This window comes from Podarcis pityusensis (assembly GCF_964106645.2).
Source record: "Podarcis pityusensis genome assembly, chromosome: 14".
Classification (NCBI taxonomy): Eukaryota; Metazoa; Chordata; class Lepidosauria; order Squamata; family Lacertidae; genus Podarcis; species Podarcis pityusensis.
In genome coordinates this window covers 12016221-12038577 of record NC_138039.1, presented here as the reverse complement: position 1 = coordinate 12038577, position 22357 = coordinate 12016221, and the positions used below count along the sequence as shown (strand labels likewise).

General features: G+C 45.2%; 1 long non-coding RNA gene across 1 annotated transcript in view; it reads left to right on the top strand.

The window, feature by feature from the left end:
- Positions 1 to 21433, top strand: part of LOC308463153 — a 316619-nt gene extending 295186 nt beyond the window's left edge. The window contains exon 3 of the long non-coding RNA XR_013979493.1: positions 21241 to 21433. This is a non-coding gene — a long non-coding RNA (uncharacterized lncRNA). The remainder of the gene's footprint in view (positions 1 to 21240) is intronic.
- Positions 21434 to 22357: the final 924 nt, after the last annotated feature.

Below are 22357 nucleotides of genomic sequence, written 5' to 3'. Positions count from 1 at the left end.
GCTGGACTAGATGACCCTTGGGGTCCTTTCCAACTCTACAATTCTATGACTCTGTATTAAGCAACATCGAGTTTGTATGGACTGTGAAACACAGAGCAGTCAAATACAACATTCCTAGAGTGGACATGTTTAGACATGGAGAGGGATGTTTGTCCAGCCAGTAGATAAACTTCCTATTTTCTCCTGGGCTGGGACAAACTTCCTCTTCATGTGACCAGAGTGTGACCTCACCTGTGCAGGTAACAAAAGCACAGGGCTGGCCACCACATCTCTCTCTTCTCCATTTTGCTTTTGTTGAAGAAGCATCAGCCTGAGATGCTTTCTTGGCTTCCATCTCCTTATGAGATAGATTCCAGGTGTATATATTATGTAACTTAAGTCTGCCTTCTGGGATCCATCTGTGAACAGAATGTGTGAGTAAACTATTTTATACAAGACTGTGTTGTGTCCATTCTTTTTAGGAGGGAATAAAGGGGAATTACCAGGAAACTTATTTTAGAGGCTTAAGCAAGTTTGGCAACACGTTATCTGCTGTGTAAGTTTAAAAATGGGGATGTTACTCTGCTAAATCATAGAACTTGCACATAGAACGTGCAAGTTGGAAAGGATCTTATTAAACAATATAGCCTCTCCTGTCTCCCTGAACATTCCCACAGTTTGGACCTCAATGACAAAACTGATACTGCAGTACAAGAAACTGTGTATTAAGCCCTGTACACAGTCTATCCATCAGTTTCATGCTGATTCCTGCAATAACTATCTGGAAATATTTTTTCCACCATCCCCCTCCTCCAATTTGATGATCCTGCCAATCCAATCCAACCCAACCCAACCCAACCCCACCTCTCTCTCTCTCTCTCTCTCTCTCTCTCTCTCTCTCTGGGTTGATCTCATCACTGCTCTTGCGCCAGCTCTTTCTCCCCTCTGCTTCATTTTCCTCTTCCTTTGTAGTCCTTCTCTTGGGTAGGATGCTAATGCTACTCATGAGAGGGATGTAACAGAAGGAGCACACCATGAATATGTAACTCTGCTTTGCCTCCTGAGCCTCATTTTCTCTTCCTTCACTAGATGCGCACCTGTGATTTTCTGGCAAGCCAGTTGGTCGCACCATGGGAAGTCAGGTAGGAAAATGGGAGCAGATGGGAAGGAAGGAGATGGTAGCCCAAATTCTGATTGGGAAAGTGATGTAAGATTAGGACACTGGTGATACAGGGGCTGGATCATATTCGGGAGACTTCAGAGGCAGAACTTTGAGCCATTTTGCATATACATGATTCACTGTTGTCACATTCCTAAATCTAATCTGCCAGTTTCAATTGCTCTCTGTCTTTCCCTTTCCCAATCTTCACAGAATCACAGCATTGTAAAGTTGGAAGGGACTCTGGTGGTCATCTTGTCCAACCCTCTGCAATGCAGGAATCTTTTGCCCAATGTGGGGCTCAAGCCCACAAACCCTGAGATTCAGAGCCTCAAGCTCTACCAGCTGAGCTAAATTTGTCCCAAAACCCAACCTTGTTTACATCACTTCTTTTCCTACATGATCCCTAAGGCTGGCTTACTCAGAAGTCGGTCACAACAAGTTCCATGGGGCAGCAGTCCCCAGCAAAACGTTACCAGCTCAAAATTGTAACAGTGAACTCTGGAGAGAGAAAGAGAGAGAGAGAGAGAGAGAGAGAGAGAGAGAGAGAGAGAGAGAACAAATCTTGCTTACCTACAGACTGGATCTGAACATGCCTGAGGTTCTCCTGGGTGGTGGGCAGGTTCCCTATCAGATGATCCCTGATCACTTGGAAGTATGGCAACCTGAACTATGGCCCTGATCTTAAATTAAGTTCATCCCATTTTCCTTATCACTTTGCAGTTTTTTAAATTATAAAAACTGAGTACCTACTTCTTAGTACCGTATATTATACAGACCCTTTCAGGGAGATAAAATGGGCAGAGAAGGCCCTCTAGATATCTCCAGCACTCTTGGAAACACAAGGTGAGAACTTTTTGTGGGACCACCTCTATTGATATCTCTTCCTCTCTCTAGTTTTGCATTGTCTTATTGGATTTCAATGCTATCTTACTGAATGGTTGTAACGCAGGTGGCACTGTGGTCTAAACCACTGAGCCTCTTGGGCTTGCCAATTGTAAGGTTAGCGGTTCAAATTCATATGATGGGGTGAGCTCCCAATGCTCTGCCAACCTAGAAGTTTGAAAGCACTCCAGTGCAAGTAAATAAATACAAGAAGGTAAACGGTGTTTCCATGCACTCTGGGCCTTGTCATGGTCCTCTGTGCACCAGAAGCGGTTTAGTCATGCTGGCCACATGTCCTGGAAAGCTGTCTGTGGACAAACGCCAGCTCCCTCAGCCTGAAATGTGAGATGAGTGCTGCAACCCTATAGTCACCTCTGACTGGACCTAACTGTCCAGGGGTCCTTTGCCTTTACCTTTACCTATGGAGAAGGGTGGGCAAGAACTCTTTTAAATAAATAGATAGCCTATTACTTCTTCCTAACCTACCTCTCAGGATGTTGAGTTGCCCCTGCTTCCTCAACCCAGACAATATTTTGGGAACAGAATAAGTAGAAATCCAGTTGGAGAACTTCCTGTGAGCCAAAGCAGGCTTATTTCAAAGGCCTCTCCCCCGCCTTCCCACTGAGGACCTTTTGTAAGAAGCTTTGATCCGGACAATAACTTTTAATGTTGATGGATGATGTATCCTCAGAAAATGATGGAAATTACACTGTGCTCCTAGAACAAGCCTGCACATGATCATCACAGGTCATTTATATCATCAGTCATCCAGGGAACTAAAGTAGTTATTGGATTAGAAGACCCCCCCCCCCCTTTCAGTATTCATCATTTAATATCAGGGAATAATGCCATCAGGGTTGGTTCTTTTTGTTTGTTTGTTTATATAAATTGCAACAGGATTTCTGGAGGGTAGGGAGCGAGATGGTCATATAAGGAGTCACTACATTTCTGTACTTGCTGTAGCTTTATCTGTGTGCTACTGGGCAAACAGGCAACACAGGTGCAGATAAGCTGTGGGTGGAGGTGGCTGGTGCAAATTGGGACTGGTAGGACAGAAGGCATGGAGCCCAGCAGTAGGCAGAGCCAGTGCCAGTGACAGGGAGAGCCAACTAATTTTTTTGTCCCCATCCCCATCCTCCCTGCTGAGTCTACAAGGGCAGCATTGAGACTGGATTCAACATGGTCAGGTGGCCTCGGAGGCTAGGAGTGCCCCTTTCCAGCTATAGCTGCTTCACCAACTATGACCCCTTTTGGACAGATACAGTGGCGTAGCGTGGGGGTGCCAGGGGTGCCAGCCGCACCGGGCGCAACACCTGGGGGGGCGCGAGTCCAGAGGGAAGGGACAAGCAATCGAGGCTTGGTTGGGGTGGGGGGTCATCGTCTCCGCCACTGCTTCTGTTTTCCGCTGCGCTGAGGCGAGCTGGGCGCGGCCAGGCATGCAAGCACAGCGCCTGGCCAAGCGCTGCAGCCTGGGGAGCCGGCGCCTTAGCGCCTCGCCGTCGGCGGCGCAGCCGTTGCCCAAGCTCGACAACTCGTGGAGGGCGCCTCTCTCTCTCTCTCTCTCTCTCTCTCTCTCTCTCTGCCTGGAGGGGAGGGGCTTTCCCTGCTCTTTGTTCCGTTTGAGCAAACACAGCAACGAAACAGAGCAGGGTGGGCAGTAAGACCCTGAGGCAGAATGCAGGAAAGCAGCCACTTCCTCTTTTCAGGTTTCCCTTCTCCGGTACCTACCCACCCACGTTTATTGCGAGGGAAATCTAGCTGACTACAGGGAAGGGGTTGGGTGCATGTAATGTGTGACAAAGGCATCAGGTGTACGTCTTGGGTGGAAAGGGTATAAGGGTGGGGAGGTAGAGTGCATTTAAAAAAACCAAAACATTGTGGATTTAAACAAGGAAAATGTAGCATAATCTACTGTTTGTAAGGGCCCTTTGGGATTGGTTTTACCCATCTCAGACAGTTAGCTCATAGTGTAAATAAAGATGGCTGTTGTTTACATTTTTTTAATAAAAGCATCAACAACGATCCTTTTGCACGGTCTGTTGTGCTGTGTTGCAGAACTTTTTGCAGTTGCAGGATTAGGGATGGTGTTCTGTGCTACAGTGGCGTAGCGTGGGGGGTGCAGGCTGGGCCGGCCACACCGGGCGCAACATCTGGGGGGCCGCGCTCCACGGGTTAGGGGGCGCAAAATCCACGGGTTAGGGGGCGCAAATTACTTGCCTTGCCCCGGGTGCTGACAACCCACGCTACGCCACTGGACAGATATGATTTGGTCCATGTACTCCATGCTCTGGTAACTTCCAGACTGGATTACTGCAATGCGCTCTATGTAGGGCTGCCCTTAAAGATGACTTGGAAGCTTCAATTGATCAAAAAAATGCAGCAGCCAGATTTCTGGCTGGGGTTCCACTTAGATCTCATGTAACTCCATTGTAAAACAGCTGCACTAGTTGTCAGTGCATTTCTGGGCACAATTCGAGGTGCTCACATTAGTGTTCTTAAAGCCTTAAATGACTGAAATATCCCAAATATCTGAAAGACTTCCTCCTTTTCTACAGATACTCTTGGGTGCTAAGATCAGCCCAGGGGGACCCTCTGCATAGTTCCTCTACCCTCAGAGGTTCAGGGGAAGAGGCAGTCCAGCCAGAGGCGCAGACTTGCACCTGAGATTGAGGGGGTATGCATTGGGGGTATGCATTGCACGTGAGTGATATCATGCGCCCGGTGCACATTGCGCATGTGTGACATGTGTGTGACACATCGTGTGGGCAGCATCACATTGCTGGGAGGAGGCTGAGCATGGAGTCCAGTGTGACATGGCTTCAATGACCAATGGCTCTGCAGTTGGCCTACTCCGTCCCTTCAACATTGAGGGCGCCTGGCCCTCTCCCAATAGATTATGAGTGAGGGGCAAAGACACGTTGGCCCCATAGAGTTGGCACGCTTGAGCCAAGAAGAAGACATTCTTTTTTGTGGCACCTAAACTGTGGAACGCCCTCCTCACAGAGGTGCGCCTGGCACCTTCATTGTACAGCTTCTAGCAAACACTGAAGAGGAACCTCTACCCTGGCTTTTGACATTTGAGATTCGATTTTTAGGAACAACGTCATTTTTGTGATTTCGTGTTTTGATGTTGTAATGCACCCTGGGAACTTAGGGTGAAGGGTGGGCAACTCAGGAGGAGGAGGAGGCAGTGGCTGGCAGGGAGGGCCACCACCTATTTTGGTTGCAAGTATGAAGGCATGAAATTTGGGGCTGGCTGAGGGCAGACTGAGGTTGGGAATGACAGAGACAAGCGATAGTGACAGAGACAGATGCTGATACAGGAGAGGGCAGCTTTGACAGCCCTTTAATATATAGTCATACCTCATGTTACGTCCGCTTCATGTTACATTCTTTCAGGTTACGTCCCACAGTGACCTGGAAGTACCGGAAAGGGTTACTTTAGGGTTTCGTGGCTCATGCATGCGCAGAAGCGCAAAATGACATCACGTGCATGCGCAGAAGCAGCGAATCGCAACCAGTGCATGCGCAGACGCGGCTTGCGCTCTTTTCATGTTCTGAACGGGCCTCCGGAATGGATCCCGGTCGCAACCAGAGGTACCACTGTACCTGAGATGATGCCATTGGCCTCTCTTCTGGCTGACCACAGGGACATGGGTGTCTGCATAGCTGCACATTCAAATCATATACATGTGGGAGACTGGAATATTAGTGAGACCAAAGACAGAGGCAGATCTTACCTCAGATGAAGGTCCCAATCTGGATAGAACCTCTGACAGCAGAGAAAATGTAATAATGAATCAGTCTGCGAAGGGTCACACTCTGATAGTGCTTGAACTGCTTAGCAGTTTGCCTTAGTGATTATATATGTGCACTTTATGTCTAACATTTGCTGTGTAGCTAATCAACCTTGCAAAACTTCACCCAAAAGCATGCACATTGCCCCTGAATCACAAAGAACAAGTGCCTTTGAGCAGAACAGGCACCCGATTTTAAAATACTAAAACAAAGAAATGATACAAAAATGATTTAAGAACGACCCAAAGAACTTCAGATCTGACCATCTCTGTGCCTGGCCAGTGTGCTCAACTGGAAAGAAAGCCCATAAGCCTTATTTTCATTTCCACTGTGTGCCTGGAGACTGCTCACATATAAATAACAGCAGCAAATATCTGAAGAGCAGTTAAGCATCCAGTACTGGTTCAGAGATCTGAATAGATTTTTTTTAATAGACTCCGGCATCATGATTAAAGTGATAAGTGGATATGATTCCTCCATCCCTGGTGGTTCTCTAGCAGCTTTATTGACATGTGCTGTGGTGATTTATGGTTGGCTGCCTTAATCGACACTTCAAGCACCCTGGGAAAGTGCCCAAGTGACAGGCCAGCTCAGGCACACAAAAAGGAGCGAGGAAGCATGCTAATTTGGCTGTGTGCTCATGTTCAACCCAAATGCATGGCAGACGTTCCATCAAGGTCACTGTTCATTTTCACCAACTCCTGTGGAGTTAAACGATCTGCACGTGTACCATGGAAACACTTCCATCCTCCCACTGAGGTGTTGGGTACCCTTGAGAACGTGAGCAGCCGTGCATTTAATCACTGTCACTGTCCTTGCAAACGGAAAGGCACATCCCTCAAGGCATGAGTATGCTGAGGGTCAAGAAGCAACCTCTCTGAGAGCAAGTGAGACCTGCCTTGATGGATCAGACAGAGATCATCTTCTCATCCAGTATTTCTGTTTCCAATAGTAGCCAGCAAGGTGCTAAGTTTGCCACTGGTGATCTGAAGGAGCGTCTCCACCCCCATCGTTCAGCCGGGACACTGAGGTCCAGCGCCAAGGGCCTTCTGGTGGTTCCCTCACTGCAAGAAGCGAAGTTACAGGGAACCAGGCAGAGGGCCTTCTTGGTGGTGGCGCCTGCCCTGTGGAATGCCCTCCCATCAGATGTCAAGGAAAGAAACAATTATCTCAGGCATCCCCAACCTTTGGTCCTCCAGATGTTTTGGACTACAATTCCCATCATCCCTTACCACTGGTCCTGTTAGCTAGGGATCATGGGAGTTGTAGGCCAAAACATCTGGAGGGCCAAAGGTTGGGGATGCCTGAACTATCTGACTTTTAGAAGGCATCTGAAGGCAGCCCTGTTTAGGGAAGTTTTTAATGTCTGATGATTTATTGTATTTTTAATATTTTGTTGGAAGCCACCCAGAGCTGCTGGGGAAACCCAGCCGGATGGGTGGGGTATAAATTGTTGTTGTTGTTTTCTTCTTCATCATCATCATCATCTCATCCTAGCCCTGACACACAGATTATTCAGCCAGGGGGAGGCCATCAGTGGGGGAGTAGGTCTGCCATCTGGACCACAGAATCCCTGTGTCAGGTTTGTCAAGATTTGCAGTATTCATGAGTGGCTGCCCTGTATAGTTGGCCACTGAATTGCACAGTGAACAAAATGCCTTCCAATCTGACTCTGTCCCACCCCACCCCACAGCTGGCTATGGGCAAAAAGCACCATAAAAATGGGTTTCCTGGTCCACCAGAACTTTACTTGGGCAACAAGGTATTCTGAGTTTTTATGTGCTACTGAAGGGGTGGCCATTCTTAGGTCCTGACTTTCTGCTTTGCATCTGACTTGCACTTTGGTCCTGACCACTGCCAGGTCTTAGTTCATGGTTCCCTCTGCTCCACATTTTGGAGAGCAGACAATCAAAGGCCTGAGGTCTCATAAGACTAGACTGAAGCCAAACATTGGAAGGTTCAGGACAGACAAAAGAAATACTTTTTTACCCAGTGCAGAGTTGCTGGAAACCACAGGAGGGAAGAGTGCTCTTGTGCATAAATCCTGCTTACAAATTTCCCACAGGCATCTTGTTGGCCACTGTGAGAACAAGATGCTGAATTCGACGGGCCATTGTTCCTACTTTTTAACATTTCTTTTTGTTTAGAGTGCATGCTAAAGCTCTAAAAGTTTGTTTTTAAAATAATTGCAGGAGAAGGTAATGATATGCTACACGTTGTAGTTTGTGGGTTATCAGCCCTGTTGAGGAGCAGCTCAGCCTTCTGCTATCAGATTTAGCAAACCACTGAACCTGCCCAGTTCCCAGTTCCAGAAGGTGTCGTTTGGGAATTGGCAATGCCACAGCAGCAGCTGACAAGAAATTCTGAACAGTGTCTTTAATTTTATGGGCAGAAACGAAAATGAGCAAGTTAATTCAAAGCTGTAATCTCCTCCCCCCCCCCCCAAGATTTGGCTCATTGCTTGTTTTGCCATGGACATGTTTGGCAATGCTGTGAAGGATTTAATTTAAGAAGGTTATTGACAAGCTGGAATGTGTTCAGAGGAGGGGACCAAGATGATTAAGGGTTTGGAAACCAAGCCTTATGAGGAACGGCTGAGCATCATCACCAATGATAGCAGTGTCAGGACCTCATCCTACACACGAGTAGGACCCTGGCAGAGACACATGCCCGACTGGTATGTTCTCTCCCTCCTGGTCAGTCATTTGGGAGCTTCAAACAGACATCGGCACACTTAGGGATCTGCAGAGTTTGCGCATCTCGTGTAACAGATCTCAGCAACTCAGCATTTTGGCTAATCTACTTTATTTACATATAAACACACATGGAGCACTGCAACATGGCTCCCTCTCTCTCTAGCATCAGACAGCAAAGAGAATGAACAAAGGGCAATAGTCCCACTTCATGGAACACAGTAACACAAACATCCTGTCTCCAACACTTCCCACTCTATGGAGTCAAAACATATACCATCATCTGATAGACAACAATCCCACCCATGACTGCAATCACGGAGCAGGAATTCTAACAAGCACCTCCCTCCTGCATCACCTTGTCCTCTCTTGGTAGGTGTATATGACTTGAAGTTGGCTCCTGGCATTTACTTGTCATTTCGAATTTGAGTGTTAATGTGGAAACATATGGGAAGCTAATGGTCGTATTATTTACGAGTGAGCTGAAGGTTTGGTCTATCAAGCAGTGATTGACAAGACGATGATGATCTTCAGCCTTCTGCTGTACAAATATGTGTTAGTTACTATTTCAGGCATGTTTAGAGTTGTGCGCATTTATCTGAGCTACTGGAAATGTGGGTGTTGATGCTATTCTGACAAGACTGTGGCTTTATGAAAGTTTAACAGAAAGGTGATGCCTCAGATGATAGACTCTGATGAAGAAACTTTTGTGTTGATAATTCAAAGATGTTCGTTAAACAGGACTCTAGCTTACGATGTGTAATTTATGGGCATGCCCTAGCAAGATCACATGGGGGAGCAGAGAACCATCGTTCAGCCCGGACACTGAGATCCAGTGCCGAGGGCCTTCTGGTGGTTCCCTCACTGTGAGAAGCCAAGTTACAGAGAACCAGGCAGAGGGCCTTCTCGGTAGTGGTGCCCACCATGTTCAACGCTCTCCCATCAGTTGTCAAAGAGATAAACAACTACCTGACATTTAGAAGACATCTGAAGGAAGCCCTGTTTAGGGAAGTTTTAAATGACTGATGTTTTAATGTACAGTGGAACCTCTACTCAAGACCACAATATGTTCCGGAGGCCTGCCTGGAAGCCGAAACGGGTCGCTGGGAGAGGCGCTGTTGTGTGCAGGTGTGGGTGGTGATTACCTGCTTCTGCACATGTGAGAACAGTGATTGCCACTTCAGTGCATGCACGAACGGCGATTGCCACTCCTGCACATGCGTGAACGGTGGCAAACCCGTCGGTTACTTCTGGGTTGGGCAAAATGGACGTGAGTGGAGGCAGATGTAAGAAGAGGTTTGACTGTATTTTTAATCTCTGTTGGAAGCTGCCCAGAGTGGCTGGGGAAAGTCAAATATGCTGCTGAAAACAGCAGGAGGGGAGAATGTTGTTATGCTTCCTACTGGCACCTGGTTGGCCACTGTGATATCAGGATGCAAGATGGGTCACTGGCCTGATCCAGCAATGCTTATGTTCTTATGTGTTGGGGAACCGTTGTTAGTCAGGAGAGACCGTCCTTGGTCCGGGTTCCCTGACTTGGTATAAGTCTGCTTCATATATTTATTTATTTTGTCTGGAGTCGCTCAGCATTTAAGCTCCTGAAGGGCGCTCGAGAAATGCACACAGGCTGGTGACAGCACAGATCAGTAAATACATGGATTTCTGCAACCGTGACCAGAGTATCTCATCTGCTGGGAGAGCTCGCAGCCATCTGGAATGACAAGCTGGATAGAGCAAAGGTCCACAAGACTATGCCAAGTTCCTGTAAGGTGCAATCATACTGATGAGCAGCATCATGAATCATTTAAGAGCAAAACTTTATTAAGAAATGAATAAGCACTAAGCCATGTTCAAGATGAACAGAGAGGGTTGGGAGCTTCTGAAGCAGTGGCTTGGAACTAATTAACAATCACATTTTAGATGAAGAGAGAAGTGTGTGGAGGGGGTTCCATCTCCCTCTTCCCTTAGGCCCAACTCTGCATTAAACAATGATGCTAACAGCGGACACACCCACATGCATTGACATGCATTGTTGTTGTTGTTAAATTTTATACATTTCAGGATCACAGGGCAGTTTACAGATAATAATAATAATAATAATAATAATAATAATAATAATAATAATAATAATATTGTTATTTATACCCCACCCATCTGTCTGGGTTGCCCCAACCACTCTGGGAGGCTTCTGACACATATAAGAACATAACAAAAGCACATACCATAATAACAAACAAAAACAATACCCATCCCACAGTTTAAAAGGCCACAGATGGTTTAATCAGCCAAAAGCCTAGTTGAAGAGGAACATTTTAGCCTGGTGCCTAGGGGTGTATAATGAAGGTGCCCAGTGAGCCTCCCTGGGGAGAGCATTCCACAAACAGGGAGCCACCACAGAAAAGGCCCATTCTTGTGTTGCCACCCTCTGGACCATTCATAGCATAGGGAAATGAAGAAGGGCCTCAGATTATGATTGCAGGGTCCAGGTTGGTCCATATGGGCTGAGACAGTCCTTGTATTGCAGATGGCATTAAAAGAGGATTAGACAAACTGAGGACAAGGCTATAAACATCTACTGGCTGCAACGGCTATATTCTACCTTCACTTTCAGATGCATTATGTCTCTGAATACCAGTTGCTGGAAAACCACAGGATGGGAGAGGGATGTTGCACTCATGTCCTGCTTGCAGGTTCCCAAAAGACACCTGGTTTACCACTGTGAGAACAGGAGATGCTGGAGAAAATAGGCTATTGGTCTTACCCAGCAGGGTCATCTTATGCTCTTAAAAAAGCAGTCCTAACCATACATGCTTGAAAAGAAGACACATTGAAATCCATGGTTCTGGCCGCCAAGTTAATGTATTTAGGGGATGAGTACCAGTCTTCTTTCCTTCTCAGTTTCTGAAAAAAAATTAGGAGTCCTATGGAGCAAGTCACGATCTATTAATGTTCTCCAGATCATGGTCATACTCAAAAGGCCTCTTTAACAAACCAATACACAGGAAGAGCGAAGCACATGGATTTGAGCCAGCAAACTTATCTATGAATGAGATAATTTATTCAGCACTATGGTAGATAAATCTAAGTATTCTGGCTTCATGGGTTGCAGCCAATGCTTCATAAAAATATGGCTCAAATCCAGTTCCTACTTTAAGCCTGCCCATGATATTGCTTGCACAATGGAACCCCGCACGTATTACCTTCAAGAGTGAACCTTCCCTCCTCCTAATAATAATACTAAATTCAGTAGAATGTATATAGCATTTGGGGGTGTTTAATAACTTTGCATATCTTGTCCATACAACAACACTGCAACCCAGAAATACAATTAGTATCCCCTTATTTCAGATGGGGTAACTGAGTCTAAAAGGGAGTTGTTTGCCTAAGGCCGCCTAATGCATTTTTGAAGGGCTAACTCATGAATCATTTTTAGCATCCTCTATTTAAACATATGGATTGCAACATTTCAGGTGGCAGTGCGGGGATGCCACCAAATATTGACTCTCGATATGTCACATATTGTAAAACGTTAACTCCAGTCATTGAATCATCAGAAGTCAAATGCTGACACTGAAGATCTCTCCCTCTCTCTCTCTCTCTCTCTCTCTCTCTCTCTCTCTCTCACACACACACACACACACACATTTGCACATGCAGAAATTATTTGGGGAGTGTTCAGTACAGTGGTACCTCTGGTTACGTACTTAATTTGTTCTGGAGGTCTGTTCTTAACCTGAAACTTTACTTAACTTGAAGTACCACTTTAGCTAATGGGGCCTCCCGCTGCCGCTGCGCGATTTCTGTTCTCATCCTGAAGCAAAGTTCTTAACCCGAGGTACTATTTCTGGGTTAGTAGAGTCAGTAACCTGAAGTGCCTGTAACCTGAAGCATCTGTAATCTGAGGTACCACTGTACTAAAGTTTGCAAACAAAAATCTTTTAAGGAGAGCTTTCCTTTGAGTTACACCAAGTGGCATGTTTTTAAAATTATGTTTTTATAGCATTCTAAAAGGATGGTGACAGCACAGGCTGTAGCCTGCACTATCCAAGGGAAGGGAAGCAAGCAAACAATGCCTTCTTCTCCTTAACTTCCCTGCTGCCACCTAGTGGATATCTCCCCCCCCCGGCTGCTTCAGCGAAACAGCACTTTAACCTTCTACAAATGTGACCCAATCTACTCCCAATGATGGGTTGAGTGGTATGGCACTTCAGCATGGGGTAAATAACAAAGCATCAAACCATTTTTCTTCTCCTTTTCAATAATAATAATAATAATAATAATAATAATAATAATAATTAATAATAATTTATTATTTATACCCCACCCATCTGGCTGGGCTTCTCCAGCTACTCTGGGCGTCTTCCAACAAAATATTAAAATACAGTAATGCATCAAATATTAAAATTCCCTAAACAGGGCTGCCTTCAGACGTCTTCTAAAAGTCAGATAGTTGTTTATTTCCTTGACATATGACAGGAGGGTGTTCCACAGGGCAGGCACCACTACCGAGAAGGCCCTCTGCCTGGTTCCCTGCAACCTGGCTTCTCACAGTGAGGGAACCGCCAGAAGGCCCTTGGTGCTGGACCTCAGTGTCCGGGCAGAATGATGGGGGTAGAGATGCTTTTACTTACACATGTTGGAAGGTAACAAGTTAAACCATTTTTGAGAAAATGGTTTTAGAGGGGGGAAGCAAAGCAAATTTTACCATTTGAGTTGTTAAGAGGAAACGTGGTTTTTTTGGGGGGGGGGAGAACAGTGATAACTGCATCCAACTATACCACTTATAGACTGTTCCCCTAATCGAGCCAATATTTATCCATTTGCATCCTCCAGCTGTCCATTCATGGTTCTTTCCTGGTTCCTTCTCCTTTTGTTGCTTTCCAGCTCTCTGAATTTTAAGTACCCTATTTTCCAGTTTGACTTCTATACAGTCTTGGCACACCTCCCTACGCTTTAGCCCATCAGAAGGAGAGTATACTCCATGTTAGGTTTGTGCCCCTTAATTGCCAGGTTGTTAGGATGAACTTTTGACCTTCCTGTGCACAACACCCCCATGTGCAAAACAACCTGATCAAAACATCTCCCTGTACTTTTAACTTTCTTGTGCATAAGAGCCTTTAAAGCAAAAAAACCCAACCATTTTGCAGGCCAAATTTTGCAAGTCAAAACGAGGCAGAAAATGGCTGAAAGACTTATTTATTTGAGAGCATTTAAAAACAGAAACAAAGAGAGCAAATTCAGAAAAGGAAGAGACAATATTTCCCCTAAAAAGCATTTGATATTATTATTATTATTATTATTATTATTATTATTATTATTATTGCTTTCTTTATTTACTCAGCTACCCTATACATGTCAACTCAGTTCAATGAGACCTATGCACAGGTAAGTGCATATAGGATAAAAAGTAGAGGTGACATTTTGACATTATGTAGTCAGGGTGCCACCACTGAAAAGGCTCTTTCACCAATCATCCCCACCTGAACCCTGAAGACAAGGGCACCTGGAGAGGGACCTCCAATGCAGCTTCCTATATAATGAAGATGCTTTATACCCACTCAGATCACTGCTCCATCTAGCTCAGTATTGTCTACTCCGATTGGTGGAAATTCAGCATTTTATAGTCTTTCCTACCCCAATCTGGAGACGCTGGAGATCGAGCCAGAGACCTTCTGCATGCAATGTATCTGCCCTGTCTCTGAGCTACAGCCCTTCCGTGAGGTTCATAGGGACAAGGGTCTTCCTTTTATACCAAGGAACATATGACAATGTAGAAATTCGGGCCTGAGAAATCATGTGTGCGTGTGTGCATTGCATTATTTAGGAATTCAGGGAATCTGCATTGAAAAATACTGTTGGTTGAAGGGGTGTTTTTGTGTGTGTGTGTTACGGGGGGAGAAGAGAGATCTTCCAGTGTCAGCAAAATTCCATGAGAACGCTAAACTTTTCTGCTGATTACACTATAAAAGCTTCACTTTTCTTCTGCTCCCTGAGGTAATTAGCAAACAGACTAGTGATTTTTAAATATATCTTTCTGCCTGGCTGACGAAAGGACACTTTCAGCTCAAAAGGCTGTAACGGCTTGAAAAGCAGAGACTCTGAGGAGAGTCTCATGAAAGTAGTTCACAGAGCAGCTGCTGCTAATGTTAAGTGAATGGGAAAAAATTCACACAACAGGGTGGGGGGAAGTCTCTGCAGTTTCCCTCAAATTGTGTTCGTGTCTTCTGGGCCAGATCCTCAGCTAATATAAAATGACAGGGAATCTGCAGTCGCAGCTTTCAAACAGCTGCTGATCCACACTGCCAATTTGCAGAGGGAACTAGTTTGGAGCCTAAATTTGTACCTTCCCCCTTACCAACCTATTTTCAGATTGCAAAGTTGGGGGCGTTTTGGTTATTGCTGGGGAAGGATGTGGAACAGGGATGCACTAACCTGTCAGTTTTGGTTGTTCTCCATTTCAGATCTTTCCAGTTTTAAGTTTGGTTCTCCACATCAGAGGAGGTGAGGTAGCTGGCTATTAAAGCAAGCTTTTCCCTCTCTCTCTTCTTTTAGGGGACCCACCCTCAGCAGTGTGGACCAGCTGCTGGGGGAGGAGCATGGGTAGGCAAACTAAGGCCCGGGGGCCGGATCCGGTCCAATCGCCTTCTCAATCCGACCCATGGATGGTCCGGGAATCAGCATGTTTTTACACGAATAGAATGTGTGCTTTTATTTAAAATGCATCTCTGGGTTATTTGTGGGGCATAGGAATTCGTTCATTTATTTATTTTTTCAAAATATAGTCCGGCCCCCACAAGGTCTGAGGGACAGTGGACCGGCCCCCTTATGAAAAAGTTTGCTGACCCCTGGTGTGGAGCAAGCATGCAGGAATGTTGATTCCGGCTTATCTTTGTTTCTGTCTTCCAATCTTAGGTTCAATTCTCAACATCAGGAAAGGGCAAGCACTATTATTATAAACAGGAAACAGGCCAGTCCAAGACACTTTGGCATCTGAGGTAAACCCCAAAATGGCACCCACTCCCTACTCCCCCCTGCTAGGGAAGAAGGGGTGAATGATGACCTACATCAGGAACAAGGTGGGAATAAAGATCTACAGTGGTACCTCTAGATACGAATGGGATCCGTTCCGGAGCCCCGTTCACATCTAGAGGTAAACGTAACTAGCGACGGCACGTCTGCACACACACACGTCGCTTTTCGCCGCTTCTGCGCATGCGTGTGACGTCATTTTGAGCGTCTGCGCAAGAGGCAAAACCCGGAAGTAATGCGCTCCGTTACTTCCAGGTTGTCGAAGAGCGCAACTCGAACGCGGTCAACTCGAAGCGTATTTAACCTGAGGTATGACTATATATCGGGATCTGCTGTCCCTGTGGATCGTACCGCCTGAGGCCATTTCCTCAAGATGGCCCGCTGCCTCCCCCCAGCTGTAGAGCGGCCGAGGGTGCGCGCCCAGTCAGTATGGGCACCGCGCAGGTTGCCGCTCATGCATCATCCATACAGGCCGCGTCTCACACAGCGACCGTACGGGCTGCCACGCATGTGCAGTCTGTACAAGATGCCGCGCATGCGCAGTCCATATGGATACTGCGTGTGCGCTGCCGGGGGGTTTGCCCCGTCCCTTGGCATCCTGCCCTGGGTGCTGGAGAGGGTTCCTCCACCACTGCTCCCCAAGTGTAAGCCTGGGCAATGTGTATGGAGGTCCTGCCAAGATGGCAATACCCTCTTCTTGGCCATGCTGGTGTGGTCCAAAGGAAAGCAGAGCAATACATTTGGCACCAGCTTGGCTGCTGGAGTTGCCTGAAGGGGGCATATACAGCACCATCCAACTGACTTAGGGACAACACTCTGGATTTGTGTAGGCTTTGCTCCTTAGCCTTTTCTTCCCCCAAAGATATCCCACAAGGCAGCAGAGATTTAGGACCAGAGTTCCCCTTCTCCTTGATGGGCTACCTTCCCAGGTTGCCAAGCCCCATCTGTTCCTCAGTTCATTCTACAGCACTAGCAGAAACCACATTACTGACCATTGAGCACGCAGTTGGTCTCATCTGCCAGAGCCTGCAGAGGAAGTCCAGGTAAAAAGATTAGGTAAAAAGTGTGGGAGCCCCAAAGGGCAGTCAAGGACATCCCCAAAAATTCCTTCTCGCTTCTGTGGCTGATGGGGTTCCCAGCAACAACAGGGATGTGAGCATAATTGCAATGTTTTATCAAATATCTAAACCTTTAGCCTTCAACCCATCTGGGTGCTCGTTGTGTTCTGAATCCCCAAATTCCCCCTACTTTGTGGGAGAATAGCCCCTTGTCCATGCAATATTCTGATTAAAAAGGCTTGTCAGGCACCTTCCTTGATTTCCTTTTAGCACTCAACAAATATCTGGAAGAAGGAAAAATCTCAAAGGCCTCTTAAGATCTTTTAACATCTCTAACATCTTTTAACATCCCTGATATTATTTCACTTCATCATTTGCTGAATAGTAGCAATTTGACCAGCATTACCTTTTGTAGCTGAGCTGAGTTTTGTTCAATCGGTTGCCAGGGTCTTGATTTGTGTCTGTCTATATTGGATTTTTATGCCTCGGTTTTATTGTTGCACTATTGCTGGGTTGGTTTGATTGATTTATGGCTTTATTGAGTTGTTGTATGGTACGTTTTAAATCTGTTGATTTCACTGTGAAAGTTGCCTAGAGGATATTTTTTTATTAGGTGACTCATAAATGGAACAAAGGGGGAGGGGAGAGAGCTCCTGCGTCTAGGTTTTAAAATGTTTTTTTTAAAAAATCCCCTGATGAGGCTGTAAGCCACACATGTAATATGTAGTGCAGATATTGTGGGAATGTTAAGGATAGTAGGAAAGGATATGTTAAATAAGTATTATCCTTCCTTCACTCACGCTAGTGAGTGATGTAGCAGAGCATATTCCCCTCAATATAGCAGGAAGCTAGTTTGCAGATTCGTTTGAATCTCTTTAGTTAAGTAATCTAAGATGGCTTGTCCAGATGGATTATTCCTGATGTCCCCTTTTATCCCTCTTAAAAGAATAGTCATACCTCATGTTACGTCCGCTTCATGTTACGTTCTTTCAGGTTACATCCCGTGGCAACCCGGAAGTACTGGAAAGGGTTACTTGCGTGGCGAGTTCCCGCCTCCCCTCCGGGAGAAATAAAGACACAGGACATCAAGAATTAAGGTTAAATGGGCGAATTAGGCCACAACTTTATTGATTGCAGGAATGAGCGGTATTGGCTTAGGCATTGGTCCTACCGACTAGCCGGCTTCAGCCCAATTGCATGAAGACCGGCAAGGGTTAACAACCAGTAGGGGGAGTCCAGCGAAAAGAGGAGGGAGCCTCGGCCGCGCCGGCCCTAAATAGGGGAGACCACGCCTCCTCCCTCAGCCAGCCGATTGGCTGGCTGGGTGGATGACGTGGCCGAGGATTCCCTTGTTCTCGCAGGGCTGGGGACAGCCCCCGCGCACGTGGGGTGGGCGTGAAGCCCGCAACCCCACCTCCTCCCAAGCTCGGAAGTGGCTTTCTGGGTTTCCCCGCTCGCGCATGCGCAGACACACAAAATGACTGTTCACGCATGTGCAGAAGTGGCAAATTGCATGCGCAGACACGCCGCTGCTGGTTGCGTTCTTTTCATGTTGCGAACGGGCCTCCAGAATGGATCCCATTCACAACCAGAGGTACCACCGTAAAGACACAGGATTATTTCCTTAAAAGTAACAAGAAGTTTACTCACATTTCAGTTCACGAGAAAGCAGCAAGCAAAAGAGGAGATCAAGAGAGAGATCAAGAGAGAGGAAATGGCTGCTAGACTCGGCTCTTTTATGGCGTCAGCCAGGATCACGCCGATCTCCCAGATCACATGCAGGGAGAGGACGCTCCAGACCAGTGGAACAGGAAGTTACACTGACTGGCATAACACACACACACACACCCCCGCCTGTGTCCACTCTAGGGAAATAAGGAATGTTGTATTTGACTGCTCCAATGGATTACATCCCACAGATATCAGCTGGTGAAGTGGATGGAACTTTTTAACACTGTAGATAGAGATACTTTTCAAAATGAAGGCACACGTGAATGGAACAGAGACAGGGGAGGAGTGAAGGACATTCCAGGAATGTTGGCTTATTCCAAATGTTATTCCTGCCTCATTTTAATGTTTAGATCTGCTACATTATGCAAAATTTGCATGTGCCAGCTTTTTCTGGATGACACAGAAGGAACTGATTGGGATTAATGTTGCAAATCAAAGGAAGACCACAGGTTGAACAAACAGTAAAGTGTTGGAAGGAAGCAGTTTGTTTCTGTGCATTCATTGATTGGATATGAGCCTAACATATGTATAAGTATAGAGATATAATTTTATCCATCTTTGATAGATGAAATCACATCAACATTTGTTGTATTATTCAGTTTTCTGCCCAGAAAACTGACTTTTTTATATAAAAAATGAGCTAAAATAAATAAATGCACATGTTTATAAATTTGTGCATGATTACATTTTACAGGCATACCATTTCACGTATTATCTCCTACATAACTTGTTATTTTTTAGGTTTTATTTGGATCCTGAGGAATGGGTGGGGTGAGTGGAGAATTCAGGAGTAGGTATGGGGCCAACATTTTTGGTTACAGCAAGGTTCAAATAATTTTTTGAGGATTCATCCCTTAGGGAAGCCATCCAATAAATTTGAGGAGCTCAGTTAGACCAGGGATGGGGAACCTCTGGTCAGGTTAGGCCAACCAGGATCCTAATTTGGTTCATGAGGATTTTCTCCTCCAAGCAATGGAGCCAACTCCTAGGGGCTTCAAGGGGTCTTTGTCCCCCCCCCCCCATAAAATATTTGAGGGGGCTGCTCTTCTAAGTTGGTGGACATTGCCATTCAAATGGTGTGCATGCATTGTATCATGTGATCAATTATGTAGGGTGCAGCTTACCTGCCCCTCTAATATTTTATAATCAATAAACACACAAGACATAACTGGCTGTACTTTTGAATAAATAAGGTATACAGTGGTACCTCAGGTTAAGAACTTAATTCGTTCTGGAGGTCTGTTCTTAATCTGAAACTGTTCTTAGTTAATGGGGCCTCCTCCTGCCACTGTGCTGCCATCATGCAATTTCTGTTCTCATCCTGAAGCAAAGTTCTTAACCCGAGGTACTATTTCTGGGTTTGCGGAGTCTGTAACCTGAAGCGTATGTAACCTGAAGCGTACGTAACCCGAGGTACCACTGTACTATTCATTGTATCAAATTGTAGATTTCAACAGAAGTCTCATAAAGTTCAACAAAAAAAGCAGAAGACCCAGTGGATCAGTTCATTCTCTAGTCAGTTCATGCATAAGGTCCATACATGTATAATAATAATAATAATAATAATAATAATAATAATAATAATAAATTTTATTTATACCCCACCCTCCCAAGCCAAGACTGGGCTCAGGGTGGCTAACACCAGGTATAAGAACAATAGACTAAAATTCAACTTAAAAACAAAATTAAAATACAACATTAAAATGCAGCCTCATTTCAGTAGAAACTCAAATCAAAAACTTTTTGGGGATGAAAACATCAAATCTTCACCAAGGCCAACTATCCAGACTGGTCCTTCGTGGGCCATAAAAAAGCCAGGGAAGTCCCCAAATAGAAGTTCCATCACAGAAGCAGAAAGGAAAAAGGAAAGAGGGGGAGGGGATCAAGTTGATTCCAAGCCAAAGGCCAGGCGGAACAAGTATCTATTCCACCTATCTGTTCAAAGAGTCCAATAATCCTCATGAAGGGTTGTTACAGTTCCACAGAATCCTTTCACAGAGTCTAAGACAAGGATTTCCAGAATATTAGCCTTGTTTCGCCATCCTAGGCCTCATCAGTAGAACAGGCTCATATGTAATATTGCAGGATAGTGGATCTTATAGCATAGTAGTGGTTATTCAAAAGTACAGACGGTTATGTCTTGTGTGTTTATTGAGTATGTTTCACGTAACCATAGGTTTGTTGTTGTTGTTTTCCTCTAATATTTTATTCAGGTTGTCACCCCTGCCTCCAGGAATAGTTCAGTCAGTAAGAGCATGAGACTCTGAATCTCAGGGCTGTGTGTTCGAGCCCCACGTTGGGCAAAAAGATTTCTGCATAGCAGGGGTTGGGCTGGATGACCCATGTGGTCCTTTTCAACTCTATGATTCCATGTCCCACAGCTGATGTCATACGGCATCAGGTATTGAGCAGGTGACACTGTGGCTGCAGAGGAATAATGGAGGGCCTGGGGCCCCCTCTAGACTGGTGTTTTATTGTGAGCGTACCTTGCAACATGTTCTTTGCATGATAATAGTGGATAAGCAGTGGATTTATTCTGCTTTAGTTTGTTCTGTGATGCTTCCTCCACGTGACAACATTGTTGCTGGCCAAAGGGGCTTGTTGTTGTTGTTTAGTCGTTTAGTCATGTCCGACTCTTTGTGACCCCATGGACCAGAGTACACCAGGCACTCCTGTCTTCCACTGCCTCCCACAGTTTGGTCAAACTCATGCTGGTAGCTTTGAGAACACTGTCCAATCATCTCGTCCTCTGTCGTCCCCTTCTCCTTGTGCCCTCAGTCTTTCCCAACATCAGGGTCTTTTCCAGGGAGTCTTCTCTTCTCATGAGGTGGCCAAAGTATTGGAGTCTCAGCTTCAGGATCTGTCCTTCCAGTGAGCACTCAGGGCTGATTTCCTTCAGAATGGAGAGGTTTGATCTTCTTGCAGTCCATGGGACTCTCAAGAGTCTCCTCCAGCACTATAATTCAAAAGCATCAATTCTTCGGCGATCAGCCTTCTTTATGGTCCAGCTCTCATTTCCATACATCACTACTGGGAAAACCATAGCTTTAACTATACGGGCCTTTGTTGGCAAGGTGATATCTCTGCTTTTTAAGATGCTGTCTAGGTTTGTCATTGTTTTTCTCCTAAGAAGCAGGTGTCTTTTAATTTTGTGAGTGCTGTCACCATCTGCAGTGATCATGGAGCCCAAGAAAGCAAAATCTCTCACTGCCTCCATTTCTTCCCCTTCTATTTGCCAGGAGGTGATGGGACCAGTGGCCTCCTGGCAAATAGAAGGGGAAGAAATGGGGCTATAACACATCAAAAGTAGGATAAAAATAAAGCAGAACATTTTTGATAAAAAAGGGGGGGAGGATTTCAGCAAGAAGTTGTGTGATATGCACCAACTGGAAATGAAGAATTGTGGTTACCCACGAAAACTTTTGCAGGCACAAACAGTATTGAAAACGTGATTGCATATCACCGCCCTGATCACATTACCAGCACAACTTGCCATCGCTGTGCAATGAAAAGGACACCATAAGGACACATGAGGATCCTGCTGGATTAAACCAATGGCTCATCCTGTCCAGCAAACTATTATTATTTTTTTGAAAATAATATTTATTACTTTTCCAACAATTTAAACACTACAAAAACAATACAATACAATACAAAAACACTACATAACACTAACACATTAAACTAACAAAACAAAACAAAAATAGTTTAAAATACATCAAACAATTTCAATATCTTATCTTTCATTCACTTATTTCCACGACCTCCTCACACCTCCCTTTTTGTATTCCACTTCTGTTAATTGTTTCAGCAATTCCTTTCCATCTTCCTCTGTTTTCTATCCTATAATTATCTTAACACATTCTAACCTTATTTTTTCCTTTAATACTCTATTAATCTATTTATACTTAATTCCTTATAACATTTCTACTAAAGCCATATAACTTCATTCCAACATTTTTCTAACATTCATTAATTTTACAGTATTTCTGTAAATAGTCTTTAAACTTATTCCAGTCTTCTTC